We start from the raw sequence: 16,649 nt of genomic DNA, 5'->3' as shown, positions 1-16,649 counted from the left end.
GTGGGTCGTGAGACAATCATCAGTATACCAGTGGTAGTGAGACAATCATCAGTATCCAGTGGTAGTGAGACGACTATCCAGTATACCAGTGGATGTGAGACAATCATCAGTATACCAGAGGTAGTGAGACAATCATCAGTTACCAGTGGTAGAGAGACAATCATTAGTATACACAGTGGTAGTGAGACGAATCATCAGTATACCAGTAGGGTAGGTGAGACAATCAAATCAGTATACCAGTTGTAGTGAGACAATCATCAGTAATCCAGTGAGTAGACACTCAGTACCGATAATTCATCAGTATACCAGTGGTAGTGAGAAATCTATGTATCCAGTGGTAGTGAGACGACTATCAGTATACCGTGGTAGTGAGACAATCATCAGTATACCGTGGTAGTGAGACAAACTCGTATACCAGTGGTAGTGAGGAACTTTGTAACCGTGGTGTGGATAAACATCGTTCCCGTGGTGTGGACATCCGTTACCGTGGTGTGAGACAATCTCCAGTATACCCGTGGTAGGAGAAATTTTTCGTTCCGTGGTTGTGAGATAATCAGTTCCAGGGTAGTGAGCACTCAGTTACCAGGGTGTGAAATTTCAGTTTACCCGTGGTAGGGAAAACCTTAAAAGGGTGGGACATAAACGTTTTACGTGGAGGGTGAAGAACCAGTATACCCGTGGTAGTGAAAATCATAAAAGTTACCATGGTAGGGAGACAAAACAATCAGTTTACCCGTGGTATGGGGGCAATCATCAGTTACCCTTTTTATGAGACTCTTTTAACCATTATAGACAATCATCGTTACATTTGAACAATATCAGTTTACCAGTGGGAGGAACAATCATCAGTTTTTCCCGTGGTAGTAGGGAAATTCAGTATACCCGTGGGAGTGAGACAATCATCAGTTTCCCGTGGTAGGAGAAATCATCAGATACCGTGGTGTGAGAAATCATCAGTATACCCTGGTAGTGAGAATATCGTTACAGTGGTAGTGAGAAAACTTAGTTTTTCCGTGGTAGAGGAAAACATCAGTTTAACCGTGGTTTTTTTTTTTTTTTTTTTTTTTTTTTTTTTTTTTTTTTTTTTTTTTTTTTGGGGGGGGGGGGGGGGGGGGGGGGGGGGGGGGGGGGGGGGGGGGGGGGGGACAATATAGTAATACAGTGGGATGAGACAATCATCAGTAAAACCAGTGGTAAAAGGGGCACATCATATACCAGTGGGAGTGAGACAATCATCGTATACCCGTGGTTTGTGAGACAACATCAGTATACCATTGGGGAGTGAGTACATATCAGTATACCAGTGTAGGAGACATACAGTATACCATGGTTTGAGACAACATAGTATACCAGTGGAGGAGACGACTTTTATTACCATGGTAGTGAGACAATCATCAGATACCAGTGGGAGTGAACAATCATCAGTTACCAGTGGGAGTGAGACGACTATCAGATCCCGTGGAGTGGACAATCATCATTTTCCCTGGTAGTGAGACAAAAATCATATACCATGGGGTGAACAATCATCATATCCCCGGGTAGTGAACGATACATATACCCGTGGTGTGAGAAATCACAGTTACCATGGTAGTGAGACAAAATCATTAAAACCCTTTAAAAAGGGGCAAAAATCATATACCATGGAGGAGAGACACATATCCAGTGGGTGTGAGACAACAAAAGTATACCCGTGGGAGTGAACAAACATCATAATCAGTGGGAGTGAGATAATCACAGTAACCAGTGGTAGTGAGATAACATCATATACCGTTGGGGGAGACAATCACTATACCATGGTAGTGAGACAATCATCAGTAACCAGTGGAGTAGATAATCATCAGTAACCATGGGAGTGAGAAATCATCAGTATACCAGGGTAGTGGAAAAATCATCATTCCAGTGGTGTGGATAAAACATCATTTTAACCCGGGGGTAGAAATCATCAGTATACCCGTGGTAGTAGACAATCATCATATACCATGGTATGAAGGGGCTATCATATACCCTGGTAAAGACAATCATCGTATACCTGGAGTGAGACAATCACAGTAACCGTGGTATGAGACAATCCAGTACCTGGTATGAGACACTATCATATACCATGGTAGGAGCAATCATCATTTTCCAGGAGAGACAAACACATATACCGTGGTAGGAGAAACACATAACCCGTGGGGTGAAACGACTATCAGTATACCAGTGGTATAGACAATCATCATAACCATGGTAGGAGACATCTCATATATCAGGGGAGTGAGAAACATCGTATACCATGGGATGAGACGACTATCATAACCTGGAGTGGACAATCATCATATACCAGTGGTAGAGAACATCATCATTTTTACCAGTGGTAGGAGACGATACATATACCATGGTAGAGATAATCATCATATACCATGGGAGTGAGACGACTAACAGTAACCAGTGGAGTGAACAAACATCAGATACCTGGGGAGTGAACGACTATCAGTAAAACCGTGGTAGTAGACGACATCAGTATACCCGTGGAGTGAATAATCTCATAAAACCAGGGTGTGAGACAACACAGTATACCAGTGGATGAATAATCTCTTACCCTGGAGTGAGCACTCATATACCTGGTAGGAGACAATCATCAGTAACCAGTGGTGAGAGACTAATCAGTATACCAGGGATGAGATAATCATCATATACCTGGAGTGAACGACTATCGTATACCCTGGTATGGATAATCACAGTAACCTGGTAGTGAGCACATCGTTACCATTTATAGAAAAATCATCGTTACCGTGGAAGGGAAATACTCAGTATAAAAAGGGTAGGAGCCACTATCAGTATACCCGTGGGGTGAGAAATCATCAGTATACCCTTTGGTAGGAGACGACTACATAAACCATTTTTTTTAGGAACAATCATCATTAACCCTGGTTTTTGAACAATCACAGTATACCCCGTGGGAGTGAACTAACGTAAACCAGTGGTAGTGAACGACTATCAGTAAACCCGTGGGAGGGGACAACACAGTTCAGTGGGATGGGCAATAACAGTATACCCCTGGGAGTGGGCAATCCATTAACCATGGGGGTGAGACACTATCATATACCAGTGGAGTGAGAAATCATCGAAAAACCATGGTAGAGGGGGAACCTTTTCTAGAAGGGGCGAAGGGAGTAATACCACGGTAACCCCGAACAAAACCAAACCAAATATTCCCACCATGTGGCAGGCAGTTACTGGCAACTCCTCCCACAACACCACACACACACACGACACACCACAACACAATAAATAATATAAAAAAATATATAAAAAATTAATATATTTAAATAAAAAAAAAATTTTTGGGGATAGGGGAGAAAGAATACTTCCCCCGTTTTCCCCCGCTGCGTAGAAGGGCAAAAGGGAAGGGGAGGGGGGGGCTGGAAACCCCCCCCCTCTCGTTTTTTTTTTTTTCCAAAAGAAGGAAAAAGGGGGCCCGGTGAGGTATTCCCAAAGGGCCCCGTCCTCTGTTCTTAACGCACTCCATCGCGGGAAATGGCGAAAGATAAAAAAAAAAAAAAAAAAAAAAATATATTTAAAAAAAATATATTTATTTTTTAAATATATATATAATTTATATTAATTTCCAAAGAAGGAACAGAGAGGGGGTCAGGTGAGGAATTCCCCCAAAGGCCCGTTTTCTTCTTAACGCTACCTTTTAAAGCGGGAAATGGCGAAAAAGTTTGAAAAAGGATGGGAAAAAAAAAAAAAAAAAAAATATATATTTATATATATATTTAAAAAAATTTTTTATATATAATATTTATATATAAATTAAACTCAGGAAGCAAGCGGGCGGATGGGCAAAGGTTACACACAGTCACACTGTGGACAAGAGGACCCGCTTGCCAGGGGCGTGGACCAAGCGACGACGACAAGAACAAGAGGCGCTTACCCCCGATTCTTCGCTGTCAACAAGGGCTTCACCCTGCCTGCTGCGCTCCTTGTTCCAAAAGGACCCACACTCCCCCGCTCCCGCATGCGGTGCTGCGGGAGCTCCATAGAAGGGTTTCTTATGTATATACATAAGCTCTTGTTCTAACATATACTTAAAGAAATATAAACACGTTTGTTATTGTAAGATTCTTTACACACACACACACACACACACACACACACACACACACACACACACACATAGTGGTTAGGGTTCCTAACCCTGAGTTAGCACGGACTTGCCCAAGGTCAGACCCGCATGACATCGAACCATGGGTATGCTAGTCTGCCTGCATCCTACTCTCATGTTCATCCTGCCCTCGGGCCTGGTCGATAAATGGGTACCTACTTAGTCTAGTGTGTGTGTGTGTGTGTGTGTGTGTGTGTGCATACATAAACAGGAGAAAAGTCATGGGAAATTCATACAAGGGTAAAAAACGAAGCAACACGAGTTTGAGAATCTTTCTCCGTAACACATGAAAAATCACCCACGCCTCCCGAACATATAACTTCGTCGCCACTTCACCCGTCCTTCGCCTGCTGCCACCTACCAACGAACCCCGTCACTAACCACGTAAATAATACACAAACACCCAACCTTGAGCCATTATGACTGGTACGCCCCCAGCACGCCATGTATCCAACCTTCCACTTGAACATCTCTTAATCCTTCACGAAATATAGTCCAGACATCACAGTGGTGGAAGGTCTTGTTGAACGAATCACACGCGAAGATATATGCATAATGAGCAATGAGTTTCGCGAACAGGAGAAAAACTTTGAAAGAAAGAAAAAAAATGCACGCATAAAGGGATTTACCGAGATGGATGTCAGTAATGTGGAACGGAAGAGTTGACCGTCAGAAAGATTAAATGTTTTACTAGAATATCGACAGCAGACGTTAATGACACCAAGAAACTAGAAGACACGGGTTGGGATCTTTGTTTGTGAACCGATCCGTAACTCTGTAGTCATTTGTTGCCTCCGTATCTTTAGGACATACAGCGGACATGAGCCAGGTCATCAGACACACCAGGGTCGTACCGTCGTCCTCAAGGTGGCGTACCGTAATGTTCGAAGGTCGTGATCGTCGTGTTCAATGGTCGTGCTTTGGGGGTGTCTCTTATCGTCTTGCTGGGAGACACAACTGTCGTGCTCGAGGCTTACTGCATATATATATATATATATATATATATATATATATATATATATATATATATATATATATATATATATATATATACACACACAGTCAACCCAGCTGTTCATCCACCTCTAGAGGTTGGTTAGGATATATATATATATATATATATATATATATATATATATATATATATATATATATATAATGGGATGGCCTTGATTAGGGCCTCAGCTGCCAGTGTCGTCTCAGCGAACATAAACGAAACATATCGTCAGCGCCACCTGTGCTGGGAACCAGTAGTGCTGCCTCGTAGGTGAGATGTCTTTTTTTTTTCATCAGTTTAGTATAAGATTCAGAACCTCATGACTGATGATGTGGTCATGTTATTGATGATGATGTCTACTGGTACTTCATGCTGTTGTTTGCTGGTGTCTCACACTGTTGATGTTATTGTTTGCTGGTGCTTAATACTGTTGATGTTATTGTTTTCTGGTGCTTAATACTGTTACTTCTGTTGTCTGCTGGTGCTTAATACTGTTGATACTGTTGTCTGTTGGTGTTTCGTACTGTTGATGCTGTTGTTTGCTGGTGCTTCATACCGTTCCTGTTGTTTGCTGGTGCCTCATACCGTTCCTGTTGTTTGCTGGTGCTTCATACCGTTACTGTTGTTTGCTGGTGCTTCATACCGTTACTGTTGTTTGCTGGTGCCTCATACCGTTCCTGTTGTTTGCTGGTGCCTCCTACCGTTCCTGTTGTTTGCTGGTGCCTCCTACCGTTCCTGTTGTTTGCTGGTGCCTCCTACCGTTCCTGTTCTTTGCTGGTGCTTCACCCGTTCCTGTTGTTTGCTGGTGCTTCATACCGTTCCTGTTGTTTGCTGGTGTCTCATACCGTTCCTGTTGTTTGCTGATGCCTCATACCGTTCCTGTTGTTTGCTGGTGCTTCATACCGTTTCTGTTGTTTGCTGATGCCTCATACCGTTCCTGTTGCTTGCTGGTGCTTCCTCACGTTCACTCCGCCACTTACCTCACACCCTATGCGCAGTTGCCTGCTAATGTCTCTTGTTGTTGGTACAGTTGCTTGTCGGCACAGTACGCCATGTCTGCAGTTGCTTGGTGATGCACCAGACCGTTCGTGCAGTTGCTTGCTGGCGCTCCTGTGACGTCAGTGAGTTGGACAGTGTCCGGGTGTTGCCTTGTGGCATCTTGCTGCAGACAACAGTCCCTCCCACCCCTCCCAGATATAAAGTGAAGCCACAGGCGAGAGTGATGCCTCCCAACCCTTCCCCTCGCCTCCACCAGAGGGCCGGGTTGGAGTTCATTGTGACCGCCCTGCCTGGGTGGAGACGTCCAGCGTTCGTAAATACACGTCAGGAACTCGCTGAGGGTCGTATACTGGGTCGTTCCCGTCCACACGTATGTGAGTGATCCCGCGCGTATGTCCTGGCCTTCCGCGCACACTGTGTCTCATGACTGGAGGCGGACCAAACATCTGACGAAGATAACACAGAGATAACTACGCGGCTGATCCAGTCTTGGACGTCGGGAGGTTCTGCACTCATGGTCACAAGGTCTCGTGCACTAACATGCTACGAAATGGCGAATGTACATCATTTTTAGGGATGAGTTTTAACGAATGTGGGTCAAACCCTTTACCAGCATATCCTACATGAAACACTCTTCACGTGGTTAGATTCTGGAGGTCAGAGGTTTAAGGTCAAGGCAAGGTGGGCATGCCTCAGGATAATGGTGCAAGACGTTATGCATGGTAATAAATCCTCACCACACACTGGCTCTTCTTGTGCGTTTCTTTATTGTCTCCCTGGTAAAGATTCTCGTCCGTCAGTTGGTCTGTCTTTCGAACCATTGTCTTTGCGATCATCGTGTCAGTCACACCTCCACCCATCGTGAATTAATGTCAATCAGCGTCATCAACAAACCACTGTCAACCTCAAACTGAACACATTCCTAGCTAGACGCAGACCAAAAACACCACAGGACTCGACTTGGATTTCCTATGAGCCTGACTGAATAAAACAACGAGTATTTTAAGATCTTTTGTTCCTGCAGTCGTCGAAAATCCTACAATGTTTTGGTCGTCGACACATAACGAGGTTTATGCAAGTCGATGGGGCAGTAAAGTGGCAGGTAGTTCTCGAGTATACGGCAGACAACATTACTGTGGATCGCGACCTTCCAGGAGGAACTAACGTCTGGTATGCAGGGGAGGAGATGATGGTTCGTGAACACTATGTGCAGCCTCAGGTGTCAGGTCACTCTGACGTGGTAGGCGAGTCGGAGAGACGGAAAGATGAAGCAGGGGAATGATGGAGAGGAGAAAGAAAGAGATAATCTGAATGATTGAGAGAGAGAGAAGAGAGAGAGAGAGAGAGAGAGAGAGAGAGAGAGAGAGAGAGAGAGAGAGAGAGAGAGAGAGAGAGAGAGAGAGAAGGAAAGTAGTAATGTCTTGTCAGAGCATTATCATTCACGTGTGAGTTTATTCATCGTTGTCAGTCTAACGTCATTCTTGCTCACTGCGCAGTTATTCCTCAGCGGATGATGTGTTTATAACCCCCTTGTGAATACTGAACGACGACCCAGGGCTACTAAACTGGCCCATGGCAAGTGACCTCCCTCTGTAACTAGGAATGAATGCACCAATATGTCCCAGTACCTCCTACACTCGTAACTCCCTCCAGTGGCTGCAGCTTGCCGCCCTTGACAGCACATTATAACTATGTTAAGTCTCGCCCACATCTGCAGACGCCGACAGCCCATCAAGACCATGGACCTCACAGCCACAGGTGCAGACGCGTATCCAAACATTAAAACATTCTTTCGGCCTTTTTCATATCTTCGTATGCCCAGGCCTTAGACACAACCATCCAATGTACCTTAGTAGGTCTCCATTCATGGCAGGCTCACTCTAAGAGTAATGCCCATCCATGAGACGTCAAAGTCCCACCCTGGGAGTTTCTGGTGCCCATCCTTGGGGGTATCAGAGACCCATCCTGGGAGTTTCTAATGACCACCCCTGAGGGCCTCAGAGAACCAGCCAGGGAGCTTCTATTGCCCACCCAGAGATCCACCCTAGGAGCATAACGTTCTTACAAGTTGAAACTGAATCATCCACCAGAGCTGGTAGACTCCCACGTCCCTGGTAGACTCCCACATCCCTGGTAGACTCCCACACCTCTGGCAGCCTTCCACTACCTTGACAAACTCCCATAAAACCCAGCCAACATCCCATATCCCTGGTAAATTGTGGATGATAGGCATTGGTTTTGATACATCATTGGTAACAGCTTAAAAGTCCGTGTGTACACAACAAGCCGTTGATCGACTGTTGCTCATGTTCTGTCGCTAAGGAGAAAGCTGATAGTAAATGTCGGTAAAGCTATGCTATTAGGTTTAGCAGCGTAGGTCTGAATGGAGAAAACCCGGAGGGAGTGCAGTGCATTAGATACACGAGAGTGAACTTGGCAGCGAGTGGAATCATAGCAGTTAAAATCAATCATAGGGTGGGTCAGGGGCCGAAGGTCCTGGGAGAATCGAGAAATGTGTGGAAGGAGAGATCATTGCCTGTGAGGAGAAAGATGGTAATGTTATGGTACATATGTCTTGAAGGTTTGTATTTATGCGAAGCGTAGGCCCTAGATGGCAAACTACGGAAGAGGGAAGGTGTGTTGGAAATGAAATGTATGAGGTTGTACCAAATCAGAAACGTCAGGGTAAGAGAGAAGTGCAGTAGTAAGACTAATATGTATAAGGGAGCTGAAGAGGGTGTGTTGAAATAGTCTGGACGTATGGAGAGGATGAGTGAAGAGAAGATTACTAACGGAATATACACGGCAGAAGTGGAGGGAACAAGAAAAAAGGGAAAAACGAGGAGAGGGAAGGATGAAGTAAAAGATGCTATGTAGGCCCGGGTGTAGGAGGGTGCGAGGCGCGCAAGCGATAGAACGAATTGGAGGTATGTGGTATACAGGGGAGATGTGCAGTTAGTGGGTTGAACCAATGCATACCCAGTGGTCAGCGGAAACCACGAAATGGTCAGTTGGGCCTGATTGTAGATGGAAGGCTGGTTTCGCTGTATTACACATTAAAAGAAAAGAAAAATTCCAACAACCCGTTGCTACGTGTTGTTAATTCATTCAATCTTGATCTCAGTAAAGTCACTGGGTGTCATGCAGTAGCAGCATTATGAATGAATGTCGTAGCTACACCGTGGCTTCGACTATGACCGCCATGCCCAGCTCTGTGTAACCTGGTCATTTCCTCCTCGCTTGACCTAAAGTGTCTCTTCGTCTGATGTTCAGGAAAACAGCTCGTCCTTCCATCTCACATTTGGTCTCCCCTGCTCTTCCATTGTTCCCTCCACTTCTGACATATGTATCTTCTCTTTGTCAACCTCTCATCACTCATCCTCACCATATGTCCAAACCATTTCAGTTCTCTCGACCACACTCTCCTTATTACCTCACCTCCTCTCCTTTACCCTTTTTTTTTTTTTCACTCGCTCGATCAAACCACCTCACGCAACGTACTAAGATGGCCTTGATTAGGGCGTCCACTTACCCGCGCTCTCTCAGCCAACCATTCTTCATCATGGAACTCAAAAAGGTTCAAAGAAAGACATGATTATCAATGTAATGATCACGCGAGCGATCACCTCAGACTATCATTGCTCTCAGTCACAGCCATCACCCGGCATCATCGGCCTGAAATCTACAGCAGACAGGTCAGCACCTGAGGGGGGTCATGCCACGCACACGTCCCGCGTGTGGTGGAAAATGTAACCGAGAAGAAACATCATCTTCATATATATGGCGACGAATGGATGAAGGCAGCAAGTATGAATATGTACATGTGTATATATGTATATGTCTTTATATGTATATGTATGTATACGTTGAAATGTATAGTTATGTATGTGGGCGTGTATGTATACACATATGTATGTGGGTGGGTTGGGCCATTCTTCGTCTGTTTCCTTGCGCTTACCTCGCTAACGCGGGAGACAGCGACAAAGTATAATGAATAAATGTAAACATATATATATATATATATATATATATATATATATATATATATATATATATATATATATATATATATATATATATATATATCAAAAGATCACTGGCTTGCTGATGAGAAGTAAGATCACAAGGTCTAAAAGGTACTGCTGTTTGTGGTGAGAGAAGATTGTTGGTAACACTGTCGGTTGTGACAAGAGGATTCTTGGTAACGCTGCAAGTGTTGACGGAGGCATATTTGTAACACTGCGAGTGGTGACGGTGACGGAGAACTGCTGGTAAACACTGCAGCCGGTGGCTAAGGAGGCACATACTGGCAGCACTGCTGGAGGTGATGAGAGCATGACTAATACCACCAGAGAACGACTGGTAACGGTGATTAGGGCCTCCGCTGGCGATACTGCAGTTAGAGACCGTAAGACTGGTAACACTGCGGGAAGTGACGCAACCCCGAGTTGACAACACTGTAAGTAGTGACGGAACTATGGCTAGTAACACTGCGCATGAGTGGGATAAGTGACAGGATGAGGGAGGTGCCAGAAACTTGTGCACAAGAAGTATACAGTCACCAAACACAACTTGAGCAGTATAAGGCGTCACCAAGCACAGCATGAGCAGTATAAGGCGTCACCAAGCACAGCATGAGCAGTATAAGGCGTCACCAAGCACAGCATGAGCAGTATAAGGCGTCACCAAGCTCAACATGAGCAGTATAAGGCGTCACCAATCACAGCATGAGCAGTATAAGGCGTCACCAATCACAGCATGAGCAGTATAAGGCGTCACCAATCACAGCATGAGCAGTATAAGGCGTCACCAAGCACATCCTGAGCAGTATAAGCCGTCACCAGGCACAGCTTGAGCAGTATAAGCCGTCACCAGGCACAACTTGAGCAGTATAAGGCGTCAGCAAGCACAGTATAAGCAGTTTAAGGCGTCACTAAGCACAGTATAAGCAGTATAAGGAGTCACCAAGCACAGTATAAGCAGTATAAGGATTCACCAAGAACAGCACGAGCACGGAATCACCAATCACACGAGCAACGCGTCACCCATCACAGCATCAACAGTGTGAGTTACCATGCACAGCATGAACGAAGAACCACCTAAAGGTGTTCACACATGATCAGTATGAGGAACCAGCAGACACACTTTCCTGGAGAGCAGGAACCAACACACACACACCTACATGGACGCCAGAGGTAACACGGGCGTCACCAAGCAATACGGCGAGTGGTGTTGGGGCATCAGCGAAGAATTGCAAGGCAACGACGTGAGCGTCAATACAGCAACTGCTTCAGGGCATTACGAGGTACAGGTTGGGGAGAGCACGGATGCCTCAGAACAATATGGTTCCCGCCTCATCCACCTCCTGAACTGGCCCAACACCTCGTGACGCCGAATACAGCAGCTCCCACCGTGGCTCAGTGTCATTATCCACCTGTTCCCTCCACCTTGCCAAACCATCTTAATCCACCTGTTCCCTCAACCTTCCCAAACCATCTTTATCTACCCGTACATCCCTCCCCCTTTCCACAAGGACGGCTATCATGCATTTGTTGACCCTCAAGAACAAGCTGTCATGCACCAGGAGACCCTCAAAAACAGCTGTCATGCACCTGGCGACCTCAAAAACAGCCGTCAGTTTGTGTATCTACAAAGGAAAACTACTTACTTTTTTCTTATCTCTCTTTTCTTTCTTGGAACACATCCTCCCTTGATTTCTGTAGGTGTGCCACGCGACCATCAGTACGATGGTAGGCTACACACCCTTCCACACACTGGGACAACCCTTGAGCGTAGAGATATATTAATCTTGAGCATGGTGACTCACCCTTTTCCTAATCCTTAAGGTCACAGGCCAGGCCATTATACCGAAGTGTCGTACACTTGTGCTCAGTTTGTTATTTTTTTTTAAGATAAAAATCTCTGGTGATTTAAACGGCGCTTTAAGTATACCAACACAAGACCCCTCTAACTATCGTCCCACTGCTTTGACATCTACCATTTCCAAAGCCTTTAAATCCCTCCTCAACTCCCATACCCTTAAACACCTCGAAAATGACAGTCTTCTCTCTGATCACTGGTGACATTCTTTCCTATCTTACTAACGTCTGGTTCTTATCCCGGAGAGATTTTTGGAAGTCATGTGTAATTGCCATTGACACATCTGAGGTTTTTGACAAGGTGAGGCATCGGGGTCTCAACTCTAAGCTTCTCTCTTTTGGCTTCCCTCCCTAACTTTGCTCCTTCATATCTCGCTTCCTCTCCGGCCGATCTCTCTCTCTCTCTGTGGTTGTTGATGGATCAGCTCGCCCCCTTTTCTCCATCAACAGCGGTGTCCCCTACACTTTTTCAACGATTTCCACTCCTCCACAAATAATCCAGTGCACTCATACACTGACGACTCAACACTGCATTCATCCGTATCCTTCAATGCTGTTCCCTCTTCTCTCACTCGATCTGCATCTCGTCCTGATAGCTTCCTCAATAAAATCGGACGGGATATCTCAGTGGGGTACACAAAATCTTGTTAAGTTTAATGCCTCCAAGACCCAGTTTCTACCCATCTATTTATCGAAGACTTATCACAAGTGTCGTCTGTTCTTTAACGGTTCTGTAATTCCACCTCTTGACTCGATGAACGTACGTGGAAGTACTGTAACATCCACTCTGTCTTGGAAACCCCACATTACAGGAACAGATAAGTCTGCCTCTAAGAAACTGGGTGTTTTGTTTAGATGCCGAAACTCTTCTCTTCTGAACAGTTGCTCCGTTTATACAAAGGATTGATTCGTCCTTGTATGGAGTACTGCTCGCACATTTGAGTTGGTTCTAGTTTTGAATCCTTACTTGAGAGAGTCGAGTCGAAAGCGGTGTCCGATTTATAAACTGTCCCAGGCTAACTTCCACACTTGACACCCTTGTCCTACGCCGCGATGTTGGTTCACTTTCCCTCTTCTATAGGTATTTGCTCTTTATTCTCGAGAGCTGGCTGCTTGCCTGCCCACACAACTAACTAGACCAAGCAATAGTCGGCAAGCTGCTGCGTCACATAATCACTGTGTGGCCATCAGCAACTCAATGGTGGGCCTTTTTGACTTCTTTTCCTACATGTCGAAGCTTTGGAACTCTACCTTCTCCTGTCTTTCCCAATAACTATGACCTGACACATTTCAAAAGACAGGTTTTTCATTTCAGCCAAAATTCTTAGATACTTTCCCTTGTCTTTTCTTTTTCCGTTTCGTAATTCTCTCAATATTTCAACCAAGGCCCGGCCTTGATGTGGACTTTTCTCCATGACTGGAGCCTCCAACGTAAAAAAAGAAAAAAGAAGAAAGAATAATTCAACTGTCTATCGTAATCTAGTCATACACTACCAAACTGATCTGGTACTCAACCATATAGTTTCAACAGTAACTGATGCAGGCCTGCCTTACGTAAGCCTTTCATATAATCTAACACCATAAGTACTCCATAATTCATTTGTTCTAAAACTTTAGCCCACGATCCAGCCAGCCACCTCCACTCACAGCCTAGTACGACCAAACTCCTCCCCGCAGGGCAAACTTGAATTTGTATGTCTACGTATCGTATCTTCTTTCCGACATCTTGATCCCAGTATAAAACTTTCAAGGTATATGGTATTCTCTTCCCATCTCCAGGGAAATGTTACGTGAGAGCTGTAATCAGTCCAATCTGAGCTTGTCAGACATCCCTCCCGTTTCCACTGCTACTTTCTCAAGCCTTTAGGAAACCTGCCAACATGTAAGATCTTAAAAACGACCCTCCAGCGGGCGAGTATACCGCAGGGGATACTCAGTTTAGATTATTTTCGTCGTTGGTGATGGAATGCATGACATATTCCTGTTCATTCTATATCATGACTTCCCCATAAATATATTTTTCAGCCATATTAATTCTGCAAGGTATATCTGTCTAACTTTTTAAAGGAGCTGCATCTTTTTTTTTTTCTTTAAGTAGTGTTAAGGTCCGACCACCTCGCTTGGACCTAATGTTTGTGTATCTGTCATTCTCTCTCTCTCTCTCTCTCTCTCTCTCTCTCTCTCTCTCTCTCTCTCTCTCTCTCCTGGTCACCCACTCCGCTAGTAACTGATATTCCTGGGCTGACGGGTGTCATCTGAAGTAATGGCTCTTGTAGGTCGCCGTGAGATGATGCAGACGCTCGCCAAATGACCGTCATACCTCTGATATAAGACGTCTTCCATGAACTGCTCCTGGTTGTGTAGCCTAGTACAGAGGACGTCTTCCATGACCAGCTCCTGGTTGTGTAGCCTAGTTTAACGCGCGCCCAAGTCTCTCATGAAGACAGCAAAACATTTCAATGAACTTCAATATCTAACTCTTGATACTTAAATAAAAATGTTGAATTAATTCCATACAATTTCTACCGTAGATATATACACGACTTCCTGGACTCGGGTGTCTTATGGATGCTTGCTCTAGTTTAACATCTTGTTCGACAAATTTCCCGTTGCAAATTAAACCAACAGTCATAAAGTAGGTTGGTAGCCTAGCTGAGGGAGGGTGACGCCCGTGACACACTATCTTAACCAGAGAACATTATGTCTGGCTCACACCTGCTCCTTAGTTCATAGTTCAGTGTCTGGTGGTGTTGGCTTAATGTTGGTTGTGTCCAGCGTTCGCTTCATAAAAAAAAAAAAGGCATTGTTTAGTGGAAGCTGGGTGGTCTGTAAGGAGGCTAGACAATTCTTGAAGTAAACCATTTCCAGCGTTATACAAGTTCTCTTGGGTCACCTGAGAACGTCTTATTGTGCGAGACTAAACGCAGAACAAGTGATGGCGGTGGAGAAGATTGCGAAGATGTGAGGTCCCTTCCTCCCCCATGCAGTAGGCGGTGTATATGTGTGGCCAGCGCTGACCTGACCCATGGCTCGCGGGGAATTAAGGTCATGATGACCTCAAGTGGGCTTCCTCTGAGATCTGCGTTTCGATGCTGCCTCATCAAACCCCCTGATGAAGCCTCCCTGCTGACTCCTACTACTGACACCTGCAGCTGACATTGCGTGCCACAGCTTTTATGGACACGGGGCTTTTCTTGCCTGCTCATCTGACAGTCAACTTCTGGCCCTGCTGATAGTGTCTGAAGCCAACAGTGTCAGAGGTTTGATATAGGGTGTGGCGGCGACCCACCCTACAGCAGAGGCTGGCTGGGCACGTGACACACCCTCCGACAGGTTACCACCTCACCCCAACACACACACCTCCACACACGTAGGTTGCCACCGTCTAAACATGTTACAGCTGAGGGATTTTAAGATTACAATCTACCTCGCCGGACCTCACGTGCTGGAGGAGTCAGGTAACCTCACACGTGCTTTCCTTCCTCGCTCACCTAAATATTTCTAGAAACGAATAATAAACTTTTCCCCACGACGTTTCTCCTGTCAAGTACTGATCCTGATCTCCTAAGATATAGATCATAACTTTTGGAGGTTATTCTCCGGTTTGCTAACCAGACATATTCATTGCTGTCTAATTCTTGGTATGTAACTTTACCAATAAACTGGTCAATAACAGTTCAGAAGCAACACTCTACATGCTTGCAAAATGTAACGCCTCGTTTACTGAGTTTGGCGGGTTTACTTCTAGCAGATGTGCTGCTGCAGCTGCTGGGTTGGTCTGTCCAAGTGATCTGCGTCCAGCTTTCGTCATGGTCTTCATATACTCTTGTTACAGCTTTCTAGAGTGCTGCTGGTTCTTGTAGTACTGGTGCTGGTTCTCACAGTACTGGTGGTGCTGGTTAGCACATATTGCTACTGGTATTTCTCCTGGTTCTCCCATATTGTTAATGGTACTGCTCCTTCTTCTCCCATACTGGTACTAGTACTGCTGCTGGTTCTCCCATACTGCTACTGGTACTGCTCCTGGTTCTACCATACTGGTACTAGTACTGCTGCTGGTTCTCCCATACTGCTACTGGTACTGCTCCTGGTTCTACCATACTGGTACTAGTACTGCTGCTGGTTCTCCCATACTGCTACTGGTACTGCTCCTGGTTCTACCATACTGGTACTAGTACTGGTTCTCCCATACTGCTACTACTGCTGGTTCTCACAGTACTGCTACAAGTGTGTCTCCTCATATTAAATGTACTGGTGCTGTTTCTCTCCCAGTCCCTCCCAGTATTACCTGCTGTTCATCAGAGGGAGAGCTGCCTGTTGCCATAGCTATGATAACATCAGCCACTCGTCACGCCACATCCACAAGCTCGCCTCCTCAGTAACAACACTCCAAGATGCCTCGTCGTGACTCAAACACACCTTCGCTCCCCACGACCCCTAGCATCCTCGACCTGGGTCACTGCCGTGGCGTTCGTGCAGCAGTGGTATAGCGGTAATGGCGTCCCGGTCGTAACCCATGATTCACGGTGGCGACGATAATGTCTTAAAACACCTCGATTAATCAAGGAGTTGGAGACGACCTCCTTGTAATGTGTCGAGGCGAGACTGATTTTTGCACCGTTGGTAT

At 45.4% G+C, this 16,649-nt stretch overlaps 1 long non-coding RNA gene across 1 annotated transcript in view; it reads left to right on the top strand.

Annotated features, from left to right (window-relative positions):
* Positions 1–16,649, top strand: part of LOC139755288 (uncharacterized) — a 110,157-nt gene that overhangs the window by 88,448 nt on the left and 5,060 nt on the right. The window lies entirely within an intron of this gene.

This window comes from Panulirus ornatus, chromosome 19 (assembly GCF_036320965.1).
Source record: "Panulirus ornatus isolate Po-2019 chromosome 19, ASM3632096v1, whole genome shotgun sequence".
In the NCBI taxonomy this organism is placed as follows: domain Eukaryota; kingdom Metazoa; phylum Arthropoda; class Malacostraca; order Decapoda; family Palinuridae; genus Panulirus; species Panulirus ornatus.
The sequence above is the reverse complement of the archived record's forward strand: the minus strand, read 5'-3'. Positions and strand labels throughout refer to the sequence as shown.